This window comes from Falco biarmicus, chromosome 2 (assembly GCF_023638135.1).
Source record: "Falco biarmicus isolate bFalBia1 chromosome 2, bFalBia1.pri, whole genome shotgun sequence".
NCBI classification, from domain to species: Eukaryota; Metazoa; Chordata; class Aves; order Falconiformes; family Falconidae; genus Falco; species Falco biarmicus.
The window spans coordinates 8,677,201-8,697,808 of NC_079289.1; the positions used below are offsets into that span (position 1 = coordinate 8,677,201).

Below are 20,608 nucleotides of genomic sequence, written 5' to 3' on the forward strand. Positions count from 1 at the left end.
CAAAATGAGGAGGTGCCTGCCTTTAGATGTCTTGCAGGATTATAATGTGAATTCCTTAGTTAATTACCAAAAACAGTGTTCCCCTGACCTGTGCTTACTGTATTGATTTGCATACTTGCAAGACAAGAGTAAACTGCAGAACACAGTGATTTGAATTTAAACCCATTGCTAAACTTTGGCCTGGAAGCATCAAGTTGCTCTCTTGATCATTTGCATTTACACAAGCCGAGGACAGAGGTAAAGAGCAATAAAAGGGCAAGGCAAAGGACAACAACTCATAAAGCACCTCAGCAGTGCTAACTTGTTGGGTTATATTAATCAGTCTGATTTTTGCCCTTTTCAAATGGTTGTGTCTTTGCACAGTTTGCCGCACCGGCCCTTTATAACAGATGCAGAGCTTGAACAAAGCGTTTGCTGCCCCTCTACTTGTTTATGTGTGGGTGTGTCCTTTTTGCCCTGTTTCACATACTGAAACAGCTGGTACCTGTGTGCTCCCTTATTCCTGCGATGGAAGCAGCGAGGGGGGAAAGGGCAAAAGAAGCCAGAATTTCTGCTAATGGGAAGAAAAAGTACAGATTCACAGAATGGTCAGGGCTGGAAGGGACGTCTGGAGGTCACCTAGCCCCACCCCCTGCTCAAGCAGGTTCTCCTGGAGCAGGGTGCGCAGAGTCACATCAGGTGGGTTCTGAATGTCTCCGGAGCAGGAGACTCCCCAGCCTCTCTGGGCAGCCTGTGCCAGGGCTCCGCCACCCTCAGGGTAAAGAAGTTTTTCCTCATATTCAGATGGAACCTCCTGTATTGCAGTTTGTGCCCGTTGCCCCTTGTCCTGTCGCTGGGCACCACTGAAAAGAGCCTGGCCCCGTCCTCCTGACACTCACCCTTAAGGTATTTGTAGACTTTGATGAGATCCCCCCCTCAGCCATCTCTCCTCCAGGCTGAACAGCCCCAGCTCCCTCAGCCTTCCCTCACCAGGGAGATGCTCCAGTCCCCCCATCATCTCTGTAGCCTCCGCTGGCCCCTCCCCAGTAGCTCCCAGTCTCTGTGGAGCTGGGGAGCCCAGCACTGGACCCAGCACTCCAGGTGCGGCCCCACCAGGGCAGAGCAGAGGGGGAGGACCCCCTCCCTCGACCTGCTGGCCACCACGCTCCTCCTGGTGCCCCCCAGGGTCCCACTGGCCCCTTGGCCACAGGGCACACCGCTGGCCCACGGGCACCTTGCTGCCCACCAGCACTCCCGGGCCCTTCCCCGCAGAGCTGCCCCCCAGCAGGTCACCCCCAGCCCCTGCTGGTGCCTGGGGCTGGTGCTCAATACATTTGATTTCTTGTAATTACTAACGATAAATGGAGGGTTAGGAAATAAAGGAAGCACTAAGGCCATCATGCTCAGCACCCAGCCCGTAAAGCACTGAAAGCAGTGTGTGAACATTGTACAGCCACCCGCCGCAGCAGGGACCCCAAGTACAGTGGGCCAGCAGCTAGAGCAGCCTCTCCGATTTCAAAGCCAGCACAGATCAACACTTCTCTGATGTGCATTTTGCAGCTCCCTGTGGTATTTGGCTACACTGAAGACCTCAGAGGTGCGACCCGAGACAGAGGGACCGAGACCCTCCCCCGCTGTTAGCATTACAGGGTGCCGGGGGCTCTGCAGCCGGGGGCTCTGCCGTCCCCTCGCTCCCCTTACAGCTGCATCCAGCCCAGGTTTAAACTTACAGCCACATCCCCAGGAGAGTCTGTGACGGCGGCGAAGATACGAAGAGAAGGGTTTATGCCTGCTAACATGGCCAGTGTTCTCTTTGCCGCTCCGTAGGCAAAACACACGGGCTAGGAAACCACAGACCCCATCTAAGAGTTGACTGTATAAGCACGTGCATGCCTGAATTTTATTTAAAATAAAAGCCATACCAAACATTTGTGTTTTGAAAATCAGGGCTCCTTTTATGATTTCAGCTGTTTTCTAAAGAAATAATACAAAGCCACTTCATGTCTTGGACTTGGAAATGTGAACATACCCAACGATGCCACAAACCAGCTGTGGAAATGGAGGAGTCGTTAGAAGTCTTTCAAGGTTCAAGAAGTTACGTTGTGTCTAGATAGCTTCCAATATCCTCTTTATTAATGCCGGAGAGGTACTTGGCTACATTTATGAGTGCATTAAAATGGGGAGAACCCTGGGAAGGTATTTGATTCTCCTCTTTACCATGTTGTCAACTACTTTTCCAAGGGATAATGGGTTTTAGACAGAATGCTGTAGGCATAACATTGTAAGAAGGGCTGGGTTTGCTCAGCCTCCTGACGAGTTTTTGCACTACCATATTTTAGTGGTGACTGGTTGGTTCCCAGCAGTACCGTGGTTCTGCATCTTTACTGGGTATCTGTGCAAAACGGCACTTCTGCCTCCGAGGCATTTCAGGCAGTTGGCTGTAGAGATCTACTTAGCCTCAGGTGTCACCCGTTTAAGAAATGGAAGGGGCTACTTTAAAAAATGCAAAGGTTAAAAATATGAAACTCAGCACATGGACAGCACTTTTCATCTACCTTTTAAGTGTTATTAGATCTCTTTCCACCCACACAGAGATTCAATGGGAACCAGATTTCATCCCAGAGGTAAGAGATGCTGAAGTAGCAGCAGCCAGATAGTCACACAGATGTCCTCCAGTGCAAAACATGGTCCTGAGGTATAAATTATTCGCCCACTGAATGTACCAGGAAAGGATCCAGGTCCTCTGAAGTTTGAACTCAGCAACTCTTGTGGTTTATGACCCATTTTAACATTTGTTATTCAAATATTCCTGACTTACCTGATGTGGATACCTGCAGCTGTAATACACAACATGAAAGGAATGCCTACTAAGAAATGCCATTTATATGCCTTTGCATAAAAATGGCCGTATTGGAGAAAATGGAGAAAATTAATTGATTGTAAGTTACATGGAATATGCAGGGATTCTCGGGGCTGAAACATCTATTAAAAAAAAATAATGGAAATGGGTCAAACTGTTCTTCCCATTAACACATTCTTTGAAGGACCCTTGGAAACAGTGTAGAGCCACCTTCACACTGTGGGCTCATCAGGGCCTCCTTACTTGGCAGATCTCAAAACTCTAATGCAAGATTACCACGATAGAGTCATGGAAGAAGACCTGATGACAGTGCCACTAAAGAGAAGACCAAGTCACATAAGGCTTTTTCAAATTTAGCAGACGTCACACATGCCTCTACAAAAGTATTTCTTGGACCTTGCCCACACTAATATCCCCTTTGTTACAAACTACCTAAAGACCTGAAAAAGTTCATCTGATGGCATGCCAAGATGCACCCTGGCCTGCTGTATCTAAAGACTGCTTGTGCTAAAGGGCTGTATCAGAGCAGGTGTTTTCCAAAAAAAATGGCAATGAGTTTCAGGGAAAGGGACATAGAAGCCACGGGGACAGAGTGACAAAGGTAGAAGACAGCAGCTCTTGAGATGGATGGCCCCTGGCCTCCTCCACCCTAGGGTGCTGCTGTCCCACCACCCAGGGCAGGGGATGGATGGAGGTCAGCATCCCATCAGACCCCTGCACCAGCTCTGGGGCTGCTCGGCACATCCCAACAGACAAGAAGGAAAGGAGGGCTCTTTCCTCCAAGCTTTCATTTGTCTTCTTTAGAATGATGGGATGCAATAGCCAGAATTTTGGAGCCACTGGAATCACCAGCTCCACACAGCTGAATAAACGGGGAATTATCCTAGGGCTACTCACACCTATCAGGGCATAACCTACAGACTGAACACGAGTGTGATGTGCTATGTTTGGGTGACAGAGAGATACTACAGAAAAGGGAAAAATCCAAAGTTTGGAAAACCTGTGTGTTGGCACAAAGCCTCCCTTAACACCTTTGTTTTAGCCAGAAACAAAATGGTGACGAAAAAATAAATGCCAGTTGAGGGTGGTGGACTTGAGCAAAATAATGCCTTGCACTCCCTGCTATGTCACGGGGTGCTGAGCAGTAAATTCAGGGATGACTGGGGTAGCCATCCCTTGGCGTCCCACAGAGGTGACCACTGCCTGGAGGCTGTGCACATAGCACAGGGAAAGCCCAGGACGCACGTATCCTTTGGGAGAAATAAGACGGGTAAATCGGCCATACCCAAGAAGCAGATCCATCCCCACCAGACAGCATGACTGAATATTACAGGGAAGCAGGCGTCTTCCAAACCCAGGATCTTGGCAGTCGTGAGCATTTCTATCTAAATTCACCTTCAGGTAATGGAGAGCGGACTATAGCGAAAGGCTGGGATGCCTGAGATACCGTGAAACCCACGTGAATGAGGCTGCAATGCCACTCAGAGTGAATGGCAGCAACATTACCCATTCTGGAGAGCCACTGCACTTAAGTGTTGACAAACTTGTGAAAGAGCCCACACATACCTGCCTCCATGGCCAAGCATGTCACATGCCTCGGTACTCATGGCAAGGTTAATCCACGGCCAAATAACCTTCTCAAAGAGCAAAGTTTAAAAGACAGACACGATTAGGAACTTTAACAAAACGAGAGGATTCACACAAACCATATTTGTTGGGGACCAGGCTGCTGTGTTTGATCCGCTCTTAAGAGGGAACAGCTACTCCATGCCAGCAATCCGTTGGCAACAAACAGCTCCAGTATTTTTCCATGATTCCCTGGCTTATTAATTTATAATTGTTACTTCATAAATTATTAACATAGACAACATAGATGTATTTAAACATACATTTTATATAGGTATATGCCTTACTTCTGGTATTCACATTTACATGACAAAAATATAAATTATTGTATAAATTAAATCTATTTAATAATTTAAAAGTAAGCAAATTTACTTATTCTCATTGGACCTACTAAAATAAACTCTCTTTCCTCACCTGTTTGCAGGAGGTAGCATCGGGACAGCGGTTGCTCCAGTCACAACTGACCCTGGAGACGAGAGGAGCTTTCAGTGGGCAGGGATCTGCAGGAGGCTACACAGACCTCACAAGCACGACTGCCCTCCGTCCCTGGTGAGACATAGCACCCCCCTCCTGCCAATTCACGTGAGGATTCTATCTGCCTCTACTTCTCATTTGTTTTTTTCCAGAAAGATTAACAGCAGCAATAATCTAACTCTTAGGGGATGCAATTATTATTTTAGCCGACATCGGCTACAGCAGAGCAAGTACAGCCAAGCCACCGCATGTCACTCCGAAACACCTGCCACTACATCATCCTCATCAGAGGACAGCATTCACCGTTACCAGAACGAAGGCAGTAGATCATATTTGCGTGGCAGGAGTTCACAGTAGAGAAGCTAACTTGGCTAGTATCAGGAGCACTGCCAAAATGTTGACACGGAAAACTGGGATCAGGTTTTTATCTATCACGTGTGGAAGATTTTAGTACCTCAGTCTCGTTACTGTAGAACTGTTCTGCCATGAAATATAAAAGGGATATTTAGTTAAGTGTGCAGGGGTTACATGCAACTCCCTAAATGTAAGAAATTAGTTCCATCCTAAGAAAACGTATTTGTACTCCGTTAAGAGTCAACCCCCCGCCCACATTTAGGGGAAAACTGCTCCGCATCTTACTCCAGCTCTCCTCTCCCACTGGGATTTGTTTGGACTACACCTAGCAATCACAGCGCTGCTTACAGACATCAGGGTTTCTTGAGCTGCCACTGCCTGGTCAGAGGGCTACAGGCAGCAGAACATCTGGCTGGGTCATGAGCCCTAAAGCAGCAAAACATGATTAACAAGAGCATCCATGTGCACAAGCGACACTGCACTACTGCTGCTGTTCCTCCCCCACAAAATAAACTGCATCCTTATGCGCATGACTTAATGAGACAGAGGCTTCAGCACCAAGCCCGACCGCTGCTGTACACCTGGCCACTTCTTTTTAGTGCCATGTTGCAAATGCTCCAAACCAGCTCACTAACCCGATCCAGGTTTTAGAAAGCTGCAAACTACAAACCTCCTCTGCTTCTGCCCCGAGCCACAGAAAAGCATACAGAGGGCAGGGAGTGTGCATTAACACCCTGATCAAGACACTGATAGCTCACTATGCCACTCCAAAGAGTTGTGCTGGCACAAAAGGGAGTGGTGTAACATGGCACGGGAAAGAAAAGGTAGAAAGGTAACACCAAATACCTTAAACAAGCAATGCCACCACAGCCTCTGCATCATGCAGCTGTATTTTCTGAGAGCTCAAAGCAGGGAGCTCAGGTAATACACCTCCTGGGAACACATACCCAGAAAGGCTCTGCTGGATACAAACCAACTTGGACATGCATCAACTCAGAACCCAAGGACAAGACTCTGAGCACGGTAGCTTAGTCAGCTTCACACCTCAACGCTAGCTTTGGAAAACCTCTCCTGCAGTGCAGCATGTCAGACCTATTAAGACATGAGAAATAATCCTTCTCACCTAGGCCTCACGTATGCAGAAAGGCAAGGTTCAGAAGAGATTCTGGGTCATGCAGCTCAGTAGGTGAAGCAATCAGTCCTAGCATGTCCATTTTTAAATCTGCAACAGCAGAACACTATCTTTGTCATAAAGCTGTGCAAAAGGAAACCAAGGGCTGTAAGAGAGGCCACTGAATTTATTGTGAGGCAGCAGGCTTGTGTAAACCTGACCTATGCAGACTGGGGCCAAGACATAAAGGTTAGCTGCTTGCTGCTAGCCATCCACTAAATTATATCCTTAGGACACTACATGTAAATAACTTGACAGAAGGGAGCAAGTGAAACCATGAGTGGAAACTTGGCCAGGAACCTGAGATACTTACTGTCATTCCCAGGTTTCCAGGAAGAGGTATTTGCAGAGAAATGGCAAAAAAACCAAACAAAAAATAATCAGGTGATGGAAAAGAGCCGACCAGAGATAATGCGCAGAAAGGCTCAAAGTTTGGGTAAACAGCAGAGTCCAAGGCAAGGAAGAGAACAAGCCCAGGGAATTCTGGCACAGGAGACACTATGAAATGAAGCTCGCCCTAGAGTTGTGTGCTTTTTCACAGTGCAGCGTTACTTACCTAAAAGGAAATGGTTTGTCTACAGTAAGGAATGTTCTGACTGCACTACTGTTTAGGTACTCACACTGCCAAAGATTGTATTCTAAGCTGAAACACATAGGAAGCAACATAAAGCTTTGCGCCACTGCATCCAAATAGCTGGAGACCCTGAGACCACTAGCATGCATGATCAGGGACTCCAGCATTACTGGTTTAGATAAAGGACCTTCTTAGAAAATAACGGCGTGTAATTTCACTCAAAATTCTGCTTGCTAGAATTAAATTTTTACTTCTGGTTACGGTTTTCACACTCTGTGTCCAGCACTTCTCCCCTACAAATCTCAGAAAAACACAGAGAAGGAACGGAATCGGAAAATTGTTGTAAATCACGCTACTTTTTGTCACAGCACTCATCATTTCCCAAAATGTATTCTTTCCACCAAGATTTTTAGTGGGCTTTTACTTGCAGTAGAGTTTATGTGACCCTTCAAAAAAAGTCCTTGCTGCCTCCCCTTTTTTTTTTTTTTTGTAAAGGAGTAAAGCCTAGTCCCCATGCTTGAGGAGGTCAGCTCATGGACTACTTGTCTGGCAGACACACACACTGGCTGAACGGTATCAGTTACTAACTCAGGTTTACCACTACACAACAAAAATAGACCTTTCCAGGATTTGCGGCAACCGAGGTCCACACCTAGTGTAACCTCAGCAGGATGCCCCCGCCTGTCGTACGCACTACTACAGGGTTTTATCAAGTTTTGCGCTGAAGAGGGCAGTGCACACACAGAATACATCCCAACTGGCCCTGCCCGAGTGTTTTCTTGTTCCACGTGGAAGCTCCCAAGCGTGCTGCCTGTATATATTAAAGCTACAACACAGGCAGCCAAAGGATTTACACTCGGCCTGGAGCCCATCCGAGTCATGTCTGTGTGCCAGTCTCCAGCGACCCAAGGGCGGGGAAGGCTTATCTTCAGAGCAGTGCTGCACTCAGCCAGCTAACTCCTGCAGGAGTTCAGTGGAGCAAGCACAACTATTTTTAAATCTGGTAATATTCTTTGACGAAAAATGGAACTGTTTAGGTGGTTCTGAACTGCACAGTTGTATCTATGCCCTCAAGGGAAATGTGGTCTGCCTACAAACCTATGGTCTTCTGTAGTCACCTTAGGCCATCCCACCTTAAGAGATACATCCCCATGTAACTAAAAAACAGCTGCAGAACATACTCAACTGGAGTCTCCTCTGCTCAAGCGGCATCCCCCCAGTGCTACAGTGCCTTCCCAAAGGGGAGCTTCCCCACAGCTGGTCTCTTGTATGGGAACTACCTGCAGGTTTTCCAAGGCCCACTACAGAGCCCTGACTAGCACTTTTAAGTCCCCTATTCTGATGATCTCCTGTACCTACAATAAAAGTAATTTCCTGTTTCAGTATTAGATGTTCTCATTTAAATTCAAGGGAGTTATAAGTTGTGGAAGAAGTTTTCCTCTCTACTAAACCCAGTTCCTTCCAATACTGGTTGTTATGAACCCAGGGACTTGCAGCAGCCTGCATACCCCTTCCTGTTGTGTAACTGCTGCCTCGATTCAGTCGAACACATTCATGCCACCTGAAGAGGTTCCCGACTGCTCTTGGAGGATTCTTCTTGTGCTGAAAGATAAAAAAAAATAAAGACTTCATAATTAGTCACTAGAATTATTTTCTGAGAAGCTTTACAAACTTTTTTGGCTATGCAGGAGGATTAGGTTCTTCCAGAAATTGGTTTAACAGCTGCCACCTCAAATTTCTTTGAGAACACTTAAAACGGCACAGAAGCCTTCCAACTCTTACCTGTTTTTCCAAACTCTCCTGTTGAAGAATGAAGTAGACAACACAACCTATTTTTCTGTATTAAGATACTATGAAACAACAACATGATATAGAAGTACTTGCCTGTTCCACCCAGCTGAACTCACCCTCTCACCTTTCACCTTGCAGCTCTGGCAAGTCCTTGGGAAATTGCTCCACAGGAGACGCAAACAAAATACCTTTGTAGCGGTTTCTTCGGCCTCCAAAATCCGAGCAGTAATTTTGAGTGTTTATACCCTTTCCCCATAGGTCTTGAAGAAAGCAGTTCCTCTGTGACACTTTCAACTCTCCTTCCTCCAAGGGGACTGTGGACAACTTGTGACAAAAAAGTTTTATAGCTGGGATAACTAAGAAAATGGGAGTTAAAACCAAATCTTATGTACCAAGGCTAGCACAGGTAGCATCAATCACCCTCAGAAACCATATCCCACTCCCTGTTTGAGTGCACATGAAAATATTTTCATTTAGCTAATTTGCACACTAAGAATTATGTATGGCTTGGCAATTAATTTTCAAGAACTCAGACAACTCCAACATCCTGCCAGTTCATGCTGCACTGACATAGATGTTGACACTGTGACAGCAGAGTATCAGACACCTTAAAAATTATCTTGGCATGTAACATATTTGTACACTCTTAAAATTCAGGTAATTCTCATATAGACTGTAGAGCTGGTTTCGGTATACTATCCACTGAAGGCTCAATTTAGGGCACCCAAATCCTTTAAGTTTTCATTAAAACGTGTCAGAATGAAAGCTGAGATATGAGGCCAGGTTGCTACACATGAAATTACGTCAAACATGTATTAAGCAATTTCTTCTTGAACAAAGGCATCACACATGCCTACTTAATTTCCACATCCCTCCTGCAGGGTCTTCCTACCACATCTCCTGGTCTTCAAGACACTAGGTGGTTGCTTACCTGAGTCCACAGTGACCAAAATCACTTCAGCAACAAGAGAACAGAGTTTCTGTAGTGCAGCATGCCAACATAGTAGTCAAAACATAGACAATGGATCAGCTTTCACAGGCTCGGGACCATATGGACACTGCAATTTTTATTAGCAGTATTAAACCAGAGTATACCCACGTATTTAAGAAATATCAAAGGCAGGTTTTCAATTCTGTGGTCACCTTATGTGTTTTCATATGAAATGCCGAGACACCACTTATTTCTGCAATAGGACTGTAAGCTTCTTGTGCATCTTGCATTTCAGACCCGTTGGGTCAGAAAAGACTTGGACATCAGCGCTTTCAGGTGAACAGAGTATCCAAGTTTGAGACATGTAACATGAGTTTCATTATGATGATCTCTGACTAGTCATCATCAATGAGTAAGATCCACACACCGGCAACTATCAGATACTCCCGAACTGGTGAAAGTGAGCTATAGATACATAGAAAACTATTTTACTTGTTTCTTGCGTCAGGCATTCATTTGGGTAGATTGCAAAGCCAGTTCCTTTTTTCTACATTTCAATATGCAACTATTAGTTGAGACATCAGTGGTGTCTACAGCTTCAGAAAGAGAAACATGGTATAAACAATGAAATAAAAAGATCTGTAAAGCAGGAGGCATCCTTGTCTTCTCCCAAGGGCAGCAGCACAGACACAAGGGGGAAGGGGAAGAAGAGAGGGAAATTAATGCAGGTGAAATGCGTTGTTTCTAAACCAGTTTAAATAACAAAGCATACCGTCATTAGATCAGCAGACTATCTTGGATGAAGGTTTCACATACATGTTTTCTGACAGTTACAGAAAAGACAACCAAGCTCCCCCCTGCGAGCTATCTCACTGCAATACTTACCATCATTACTTGGGTTCAGCTGCACAGACAGAAGCTTAGGCTTAAAGCCTACAGTGGGCAACTGTTGTGACATAAGTCATCACGCCACTGCCCCTTTTTTCCACCCACAGCACACCTGATCTAAAGGTATCTGTGTAGAGAAGTAGATAAGAAATAAAAGAGGCTGTACTTGCGATTCAGAATTCTTCAGATATATGCAACTATTACTGAAAGTTATAGCAACAGCAGAGGATTATGCTCCCTCCACTCCTTTTCTTCAGTGATGAATATGGCAAAACTGGCCACCCTGGAGGTGGGGAGAAGCATGTCCCCTCCCAGGACACTGGACATTTTACAGGAATGCAACTGGTTCAGATTCTTTAACTAGAGGGAGCTGGATTTAAAGAGATAGAAGAAAGGCACACAATGCTGTAGTATCAACAAACCCTGAAAGGCTGCAAGGTTCAAGTTAAGTAACTGTACCACAGAACATCTCATGACATCCTCCCTACACTGTTCCAAGTATATCCTGGGGCAAACAGACCACTGTATCTGTGTAGTTATTGCGAGATGATATCCTGAGCAAATGCATTGTACTTACCTCCAGGAGGAGCCAAAGTATTAAACAAAACTTGTAACTCCATTTTTCCTGAGCTATACTACTGCTGGACTTTTTTAACAAAGACTTCCAGTGAGCCTGTGAAACTCTTCACAACTCTTTTAAATGGAGTATCTTCTTGAAGTAATAAAGTACTTTATTTCACAGGAATCAGCTGTAACTAGAAACAGTGTTATTTCACAAACCACGCACAAGTTTTGAGCAACGATCTTTCACATGTTATTTCATGGAACTCAAGTTCTTTAAGACTAACAGGGATTTAATTAATCTTTCATATGGTGAACGGATCATTTCACATTCCTCAACACAGGGCCTAGCACATGCAGGGGTGATGTTCAGCACAGGAAAGTCTACCACCCATTGCTGAAAATGTGGCCTAACTCCTATACGCCAGGCAGAAGGTATGCTGAAATTCTGACAGCACCCAGTCAGCTGGCTAAGCTAAGACAGCAAGCTCAGGTAAGAAAACCGGGAAGCAAGTTAGCTTGGCTGCTCCCGTACCATGCTGAGAGGTCTTACACCACCTCATCCATTCTCTCAGCTTTTTCAAGGTTGATTTATGTCTCTATGGACACAGAATCATGGACTGGTTTGGGTTGGAAGTGACTTTAAAGATCATCTCGTTTCAACCACCCTGCCATGGGCAGGGACCTTCCACCAGCCCAGGCTGCTCCCAGCCCCGTCCAGCCTGGCCTTGAGCCCTGCCAGGGATGGGGCACCCACAGCTGCTCTGGGCAGCCTGGGCCAGCGCCTCGCCGCCCTCACAGGGAAGAATTGCTTCCCACTATCGATTCTAAATCTACCCTCTTTCAGACACGCAGGTAACAGCCCCCTGTGGGAAGGGGCAAAGCTGGACACACTAAGCCACGTACCTGTGACAGCAAAACACTGTCAGTACTGTTATCAGAAAGAAGCCACGACCCTTAAAAAAAATAACAAGAGCCTCCAGCCAGCACGCACAAGCTACCACCCTGTGTGTGACAAGGGACAAGGGCACGTCCCAGCCTGCTCCCCGCCGAGGCCTGCCCCACCAAGGCCAGGCCATGAGCCCAGCCCTGCTCTTTAACCCAGCCTGCATTCATCCCAGGCCGGGGCCCAACACCTCGGCAGCTACAGCCCCGCACCGGACCCCTCTCCCCACAGGGCGCCAGGGGCACAACCCCGGGAGCCACGGAGCCCCCTCCCCCCCTCCCAAACCAGCGCCCCCCGGCCCCGCCACGCCCCGCAGCCCCCACAACCCGGCCCGCGGCCCCGTCCGAGCGCCCCCCAGCTCCTTCCACAGACCCACCTCAGCGGCCGCCGCTCCCGCGCCGCCGAGGCCCGCCCGCCTCAGGGCCCCGCCGCCAGGACCGCAGGGGCCCCGCTCCGGCCCGCAAGGGGGGGGGCGAACCCCGGGAACGCACTCCCACCCCTCACCTCGCTCCCCCCACAGAGAGGCACTGCCCTTCCCAGAGCCGGCGGGCACCGAGGGACAGCGGGCCGCTGCGTAACGCCCTTCAGAGCCCTCCACTACCCGCCGCATCCCCTCAACCGCCCCCCTCCTCTCTCGCTCTCTCGAACAAGCTCTTTCCACCCCCTAAACCAAAACCTGGCTCCCACCCTCCCCCTTTTCCGACATCTTAACCCGGTTCCCCGGCCGCTCCTCCTAAGTTACGAGCATCCCACGCCATCAACATGGCGGCTGCCACCACCTCCTTCCCCGGCCCCCGCCCGCGCCCCAGCGCGACCGCGCGGCGCGGGGCCTGTCGGGAAATCGAGTCCTCGCCCTGCGCGCTTCCGCGCAGCGCGTCCTTCGTTAAACTACAATCCCCAGAAGCCACCGCTGCCGGTGGGCGCCAGCCAATGGGGAGGCGGCAGCGCGGCCGCTGGCCCCGCCCCGGCGGGCGAGAGGGGTGATGTCATTGCCCAGCGGGCGGCCGAGGGGGCGCGCCGCCGTTCATTGTGCTTCGCCGGTGCCGCCTCCCGCTGCCGCTGCCGGCCACGGCGGGGGGGGGAGCCCGCTCCTGCTCCCGTTCCGCTCCGGCCCCCTAGCATTGGCCCGGGGCGGCCCTGCTCCTGCATCAGCTTGGGGGGCTGCCCTGCAGCCGGGGGCGGCCCTGCGCCTATTCCTGAAGAGCGCTACCGTGCACCGAACCCTGCTGCACCCGTCCCGGTGGGAGGGGGTCTGTCCTGGCCCGAGGGTGGCTCAGCACCCGTTCCGAGTGGGCTGCGCTGCACGGGGAGGAGCGGCGTGGCTCGGCACCTATCCCTGAGCGTGGCCGCTTTGCGTCCGACCGCGCTGCACCCATTCCGGGGAGCTGCCCCGCACCGGGTGGGCGGCCGGCACCCATCTCTGGAGGGAGGGGGCTGCCCTGCACCCATCCCTTGGGGGGCTGCACTGCGCCGGGGTCGGCCCAGCACCTCCCCCCGGGTGTGCGGGGGCTGCACCCTACCCAGCCCCGCTATCCCCGTCGTGGGGCGGCCGGGGGCTGCCGGCTTTCTACCATCGCCGGTGACCGGCTCCTGGTTCCCGCCTCGTTTCATGATCGTGGAGAGGGAGGAAAAATCCCAAACCAGGTGAGTTCTGCGCATCTCTTCTCGCTTCCTCTGGTTTTCCTCCCCCTTTTACCACCACCCCCCCCCCCGCTCCCCGCCAATCCCCCCATCTCCCCGTGCGCTCCCCCGCGCCTGGCATTCCCCAGCGGGGAGAAGCGCTGCCGAGCAGGGCAGCGTCTCCTTTCCCTGGCATTGCTGAGCAAGGGGTGGGGGGGGAACCCCCCAAAACCCCTACGTCGGAGAAATACCGCGGCCAGGGGTCCCCCCCCGCCCCTGGGGTCCGGCGGGCAGGTGCGGCCGCGCTGTGCGTCCCGCTGCCGTCGGGAAACTCCCGCAACTTCGGGATGCTTCGGGCAGAGCACCGTCCCGTTTGTCGTCCGTTTAACAGCGGAAAAAATAAAATGGATTGTTAATTGCTGTCGTTAAGTGCTGCTGAGCTCCTGTGAGACCTGGGGTTCCTGGGGAGGGGGAGGGCGGGGAACACGACCATCTTTTAGTAAGTCGAACAGGGAAAGTCTGTTTTGGGATGGTTTTGGGGATGCTGGTGAGCTGCGTCGTGCGGCTTCTGTGTTTTGATCCCCCCGTTCTTCCCCTCTTTCAGGGAAACGGGGGAGATTTGAATCGAACTGGCTTTCCATTCTGGCTATGTGCAGTGGGTCCAGGTTTCTTTTCCAAGTCATTTCATGAGTATGCATTGTCAGTTGTCAGCCGGACAGCCGGGTGGTTCATTTCAGCTTCCAAACTATCGTTCTGGTCTCTTTCCCTTTTATCGTAAATAAGAGAAGTGTGTATATTTTAAATTTTGTTAAAACTTTGTGGTCTGGCAGCACTTTATTTTAGTGTGGCTTCCTTACTTGTTTCCCTTGCTGTTTCTGAGGTGCAGTTCAGATCTTTACTTCAATGGTGATGTGATATTAATGCAAGATATTAGATATTTTTTTTCCTTAGTGCCTAACAGCAGAAGGTTTGATCCCCTTCTATAACTCCATTATCGCTGCAATCGCTCATGGACCCCAGATGTATAATCTGGTGCTGGTGGTGGTGAAATGCGTGCACACAGAGAGATCCTGCTCACCTCAAATCTGTCAGCATCTTTCAGTGCCCTTTAAAGTTAATCCACTCCAAAGCCCGACTTGGAGGCTGTTCTGAGAGCAGGAAGAGAGTGTGCAGCTTGGCTGATATATATATTTTTTTTTCTTTCCTTTCCCTCTGCTGCGTATTTGCTTCTGCGCTTCTCTTGTGTAACTGGCACTGTGTGTCCTCTGGCAGGCTCTCCCTGGAATCGCAGCACTGGGGGACGGGTGACATGAGTGCAGTGGGGACAATGAAACTCCCTGTTTGGTTTGATCAAAGTGTTTGTAAACACCAAGGCGGTGGTTGGGGTGTCCGTATGCAATGTGTGGCATTTAACCACCCTCCCCTCTTCAAGCAGGATAAACAGGCTGCATCCACACCTTCTCCTTACATTTATTTTATCTGTGTGTTTTCCTTCCTTCCTCTGTTACTGACTCAAAGGGGAAGAAAAACAGTGCATGCAGGAGTTGCTTTTGTTTGTTTGGTATTTTTTTTAACATTTTTATTTCCTGGAATGGCGTTTTCCCCTTTCTTTTACAAGGGAGGGAATGGGTAATCTAATAGAGGGTTTCCCATCTTGGCTATAGAAGCAGAAGTTTTATAGCAGTGATTTTGTTATCTATGGAGAGAAGACACTGGAAATGAAGTGATAATTTGAAAACATAGCCTGGGAGCTGTTCTGAGAGGTATTGATACAGGAGTTGGGGAGAATAAGCAAGGAATCCATGGCCAGGGATTTTGTATTTATGCAGTTTTTGTGATGTCCCTTTTTTTGGTTCTGCTTTCATCTTTATATGGTATATATCTTTACAAACATGTTTTGGTGTTTATGCTTGTTTTGTTATTTTTTCCGAATTTGTGACATTTCTTGAATTAGCCTTGTGACAGCGCAAACATTTTCAAGCTATGCTATACCACCGCAAGAAGTGGATTAAAAATGTACCTCAAATCTACACTATTAATATAATAAGATTAAATTTTGCCTTGCAGCAACCGAAATATAGACACAGAAAAATGGACTGAAAGCTGAAAATCACTCAATAGCCAAGTGATTGCTGTGAAAAAGCACAGATGAGCTAAGGGGCCCTTCCTCTTGAGTCATTTGATTACTGATTCTGCGAAGACCTAAATGCAATGTATGCATTTGCTGTGATTCAAAGGGTCCTCAAGATGCCAATTGCTGGAAGCAAAGAGAATATCCCAGCAAAGCAGCACTAAATATTTCCTCTGGTCTTTTACTTTTCCCCCCATTTCTTACTGGTGTCTAGTTTCTGAAAGGGGATTTAGGGGTAGATGGTCTTGTGGTCATACTCTGTACAGTTTTCTTGTGTCTTAGTCCTGCTCTTAGTGGAGTTGTGTCTGATGCCGTTGATTGGCTTCTTAGTGAAGCCAGAAGTTGAGTCTTTGCAAATTGGCTTTATCAGCGTCACCCACATGCCCTGTGCTGTATTAAATTGCCCATCGCAGAACTGTCGCAGAAAGAAGTTCAAGCTGCCCTGAGGTGAACCTCATGTATAGGGAGACCCAAAGACCGGTGAGATGAGAGGAACTGGGAAGTGCCAGAGCTGGGATGGACTTACTCCCTTTTAAGCTTCACTTTCTTCTCTGCTCCAGAGCTGAGCTATAAGAGGACAGTGGTTTTGTTGTAGCGTGGAGTTGGGGTATGGTGAGGCAACTGAAGTTTCTGAAGGGGAGAGGTGGGTGGATGAAGAAGGCTGTTCAGGGAGGAACTGAGCAGTCGCTTCCCAGACAGGCATGGGGAGGCAAGGTGAGAAGTGGGGAGCGGGCAAAAGGTGTCTGTGAGCAAACTGAACCTCTGCTTGTTGCTTTCTTATGAAAGAGCTTTTCTCTGTTAGTGGATCTATGCTGCGTGCTGCCCGTCTTCCCAGGCCCAGCTGCAGGTGGAAGGTGTTGCTTGCTGCCTGAGCTGAAGTTTTGTGGCTCTCCAATGCAAGCTGTAGAGCTCCTGGCTCTGGCGCTGCCCTCATTTGGTCCTCACTGTATAGCCAAGCCGGCATCCATCCATCAGCACGTTGAGGCGCTTGCTCTAAGTTTTGTGGCATCTCCCAGATAGATGTATCTGCAGGTGGTACTTTTTGTGGCTGAGGTATGGTGTTGTTGGCACTTTCTTATTTTTGCATAAAATGTAGCCAAACAAGAAGAGATAAGAGCTAGGAATTAGGTAAATTTCTGTTCTAATTTTAAAGCATATTGCGCTGCCTTTTTTTTTTTTTTTTTTTTTTTTTAAAGGCAGGGACAACAGTTTGTGCAAGCCTTGCTTTTGGCAAGTATGGGAGGTAGAGTCCAGGGGGAAAGTGCTGGGAGCTAGTTCATGTGTATTGCCAAATTACCACCCGGGCAATGCCAAAGTTCAAGAGATTCATTGCAACAGTGTGGCTGGCACGGCAGGAGTGCAGAAAGCAGCACAAGGTGGACATACCTCGCTGTGATGGGGCTCTTTAAACAAGGAGGCTTGTATGGATGCTTGCAAGACTTTGCAGCAGGAGATTTAAGAGCCAATAAAGTAATCTTCTGTATTATGGATGTGTTTTGAACACCAAAAACATCAACCTGGTGGGAGAGAGCTTGGGGCAGAGGTGCTCAGCAGCAGCCCTGCTGTGGCTGGAGGACAGATGAGATGACCTAAAGCAATGTTTTGATTGACTCTAGTTTCTGTAATTTCATTTTGCATCAAGTCATTTAGCTTCCTGCCCCCCCAGTGATTCTGTCAATAACTAACTAAATCCTCATTTTGTTTTTAATGGGTCTCTTACTGCGGCAAAGAACTGATCTGTCATGTTTGTCATGTAATCCTGCTTGGCCTGTGCTTAAATCATGAATTTAAACTGGGAGGGGACTGAGTCAAATATTCCTTAGGTGCTAATATGTTGAAATAATTAGGGCAGAACAAGGATGAATTTGTCCCTTAAAAATCCTTGTCAGTATTTAAACAGAGCCAAGACCATGTTAAAGTCTGTCTGCTGTTACAGTAGTTTCATAACTAATTTGTGCTATTAAACATTGGAACTGCATAAGGTATTAGTGAGACTTGTGTTGTAATGCCATTTGATTTCATCCTGTGTAGATAAAAATCATTAGAGAGCTTTGTTGTATTGAGCTGGGGATAGGTATGTAGGCTGCGAACAGCTGGAGACTGAATTGCTATTTGTCATCTCGCCTCGCCTGGAGTTACCGCTCTCACTACATCGCGCTTCTGTCTGTATGCAGAGGTGCGCTCTCCCTTAATATACTTAAGGCAAAATTTAAACCACCTGTTTAACCTAGCTATTAGTTTCCTGAGATAATTAGGGAATACTTGTACAAAGAGAGGAGAAACAGAGGACACCAAGTAAGGTCTTGCTTTGCTCGGTATAGATAGAGCTCATGGAAATCTGCTGCTGTCCTTTCAAAGATCACAGAATACCCTGTTTATTTTCTTTCCTTTTAGCAGAAACACTTTCTTGTAGCTACTGCTAAACAAAAAATAGCCTTTAACTATCTGAACAGTGTTTTCTTTTAGGCCTGGAAAAGAGTAATGGGAAAGGGAAGAGAAGAAGAAGGGGAGGAAAGGCTGTGGTGGCATGAAAAGAGATGAGCTTGCACATGGTTTCTCAAAAGGCTGTATCCTGCAGGGTGAATTTAAAAGGAGGGGAAAAAAAAAAGGTGTTAGAGATGCCAAAGAGTACAGAAGTCAAGCAGTGCTAGGGTAACTCTGTCCTGCTAAAGATGCTGTCCATGGAGAGGGGAATTTACTGCAGCCTGACCCACTGCTGCACTGTGCCGCTCCTCCTCTGTAATGAAGTTACAGAAAACTAAACTCTGCTTTTTTTGTTTAAGCAAGAAGTCAAGTACTCGGAGGGCAGCATGTGTGTCTTTAAACTGGGAGTATTGCTTGGTATAAATCCAGCCAATTACTTGCAGAAAGGGATCACCATGGAACTACCATCCTGTAGGCTGGTGATAACCCTTGGTGCTGATTTGTTGGGAACAGCGAAGAAAATTAATCCAAACGTGTACAAGACTCTTGCACCCTGTGGCAGCAATCATTTGTGTGTGCTTTCCAGAGCGTTTTGGACCAAGTTCCTTACATAAAAAAAAAAAAAAAAAAGGAGCTTTTACTGCTTTGGCAGGATGGATTACTCCTTTACCTGGCTGTGGAAGTATGGGATCCCTCTGCAGGACAATCAAGTGGTTAGGATAGAATATTTTAAGTTGGAAGGGACCTACAAGGATCATCTGGTCCAGCTGATGACACTTCAGGGCTGACCCAAAGGTAAAGCACATTGTTAAGGGCATTGTCCAGATGCCTCTTAAACCTGACGGGCTTGGGGATCAACCACCTCTCTAGGAAGCCTGTTGCAGTGTTTGACCACCCTCTCGGTAAAGAAATGCTTCCAAATGTCCAGTCCAAACCTCCCCCAGTGCAGCTTTGAGCCATTCCCACACATCCTGTCACTGGATACCAGGGAGAAGAGCTCAGCACCTCCCTCTCCGCTTCCCCCCCTCAGGGAGCTGTAGGAGCAATGTCACCCCTCAGCCCCCTTTTCTCCAAACTAGACAAGCCCGGAGTCCTCAGCCGCCCCTCACAGGACACTCCTCCCAGCCTGGCCACCAGCTTTGTTGCCCTCTGACAAAGCTGTATGGGGCGTTTTGCTTGGAGTGTCACTCCTGAGACAGTACCAGCTTGAGGGGAACCGCTGACAGGCTTGTTCCCATCCTCTTTCTCTGTGCTTGTTTTCTGTCTACACAGGTCTCTCCCTGCTCCAGCACATCCACCCCACCTCCCTGTTCCCCTTTGGTTTTCTTTAGCGATGTTCAGCAATAACCTTTGGGAGCTTGGATACTCCCCACTACAAATGAACCTGAGGAATACTGTGAATGGGCATGAATGAAGACTCTCATCTGAAGAAGGTGATATCAATATGGAACGTGTTCCTAAAGATGTTGGCTGGAAAGAAGAATGTGCGTCTGTCTGTCTGAGATCAGTCCACCTAAGCTCTGCCTTGTGGCAAATGAAACTTAAGGCACAGGAACTTGTCAAGCCATCCTGTCTTCCCAGCGGTCACTCTTTCTCCAAATGCCCATTCATCTATAGATACAAAAGTGGTGGCTGTACCAGAAAACATGTGCTCCAGGAAAATCCCAGATCCATGTTCACGATGTAGCTCAACACCTTGAGTTGGGAGGTGAATGCCCATGTTCAGATTTACAGGTGATCAAAGAACAAGTGAGAGGGATTGCCAGGATTAGAAAAGAGATTTTTGGGTTTGCTGTGTTGCAAAGAATGCTTCCAGTAATGAAAAGCTGACTTGAAAAATAATCATTAACGCTTCTGTGTGATTTAAATTTCATTGTGTGATCTCAGAGTAATGGAAAATAGATCAGTCAAGGCTTTTTATCTAACAAGCTTTTAAAGGAAGCCAGCTTCATGTCTCATTAGTGAGAACTTCTCCATGGTGCCATCTCCTATGCTTCCAGGGTCTAATGCATGGTGTTTTCGTGATAGTTGTGACTGCAGCATGGGTATATTTACTTAGAATAACATCCTGTCTTAAAAACATAGTAAGACGAACTTGTACATGAATTTATTTCTTGCACAACCTGGATTCTTGTTAGTGACCTCAAAAAATCCCCTAAGGGGTCTCCATGGTGTGTGGTATTATTTTCCTGTTGCTTGCTGGTGGCAGAAGGGAGCTTTAAATTCCATCTTCTCCTACGCTGGAGATTCAAGCTTTATTATAACGGCTACTGAACTT

The 20,608-nt window shown here is 47.9% G+C and overlaps 1 protein-coding gene and 1 long non-coding RNA gene across 2 annotated transcripts in view; one reads left to right on the top strand and one right to left on the bottom strand.

Annotated features, from left to right (window-relative positions):
• Positions 1-1,848: 1,848 nt before the first annotated feature.
• LOC130144516 (uncharacterized) lies at positions 1,849-12,942 on the bottom strand. Its single transcript, XR_008820154.1, has 2 exons — positions 4,880-12,942; positions 1,849-4,473 (listed from the first exon to the last, which is right to left on the bottom strand). It is a non-coding gene; the product is annotated as an uncharacterized LOC130144516 (long non-coding RNA).
• Positions 12,943-13,168: 226 nt separating this feature from the next.
• Positions 13,169-20,608, top strand: part of RAB30 (RAB30, member RAS oncogene family) — a 53,181-nt gene continuing 45,741 nt past the window's right edge. Inside the window, exon 1 of the mRNA XM_056328570.1 lies at positions 13,169-13,799. The gene's annotated coding sequence lies outside the window, so the exon portion shown is untranslated. The remainder of the gene's footprint in view (positions 13,800-20,608) is intronic.